The following is a 734-nucleotide window of genomic DNA, read 5'->3' on the forward strand; positions in this document are numbered from 1 at the left end:
TTCCTACTTTTTGCTTTAAGAAATTTCCGATGGGATTCTCAATATAGTCTTCCACCTTATACGAGTCGCTTAAAACTTATTAACCTTCCTACACCTGCCAGTCGCAGGGAAATGCTTGGTATAATTTTTATGGTTAAATTACTGACAGGCTCAATTTCAAGTCCGTCTCTTCTGGCTGATGTAAGCTTTAATGTTCCCTCACGCGTATCAAGGCACTTTTGTCCCATATTTCTGAAAGCTTGTAAAACCAATTTGGAATTGCACGACCCACTCCGTTGCTTATGCCAGGATTTTAACTCTCATTCCAGCACGTTTGATATATCAGATCCGCTTTTCAGCATTAAGAAAGCGATACTCTCCTCTCTCAATAAGTGAATTATTGACATAAATACATAAAATCAGCTGATTAATTTAGTTCTGTAGCTGAACAGTTTTAGATCTCGACACTTAACAAACTCCTGCTATCGTGACTCGGCACAAAAATTTAAAATATTGGTTCCGTACGTCATGCGGACTGCGCCCCTCGTGCAGATGGGCGGGAATGGAGGGTAAAAACCGTTGGGATATTATTATTATTTCTGCGTGGTTTTAAACAATTATTGAGTAATTTAAAAGCAAAATGAAGTGTGCAGTGGCAAAATGTAATAGTGAAAACAAAAGGAAAGCGTGCGATATAAGTTTTTTCGTTTCCTACGGACGCAAACCTGGCGAAAAAGAGGAAGCAGTTCTGCCGG

The sequence above is a fragment of the Rhagoletis pomonella genome, unplaced genomic scaffold, assembly GCF_013731165.1.
Source record: "Rhagoletis pomonella isolate Grant_MI unplaced genomic scaffold, Rhpom_1.0 Rhpom_scaffold_00815, whole genome shotgun sequence".
Taxonomy (NCBI): Eukaryota; Metazoa; Arthropoda; class Insecta; order Diptera; family Tephritidae; genus Rhagoletis; species Rhagoletis pomonella.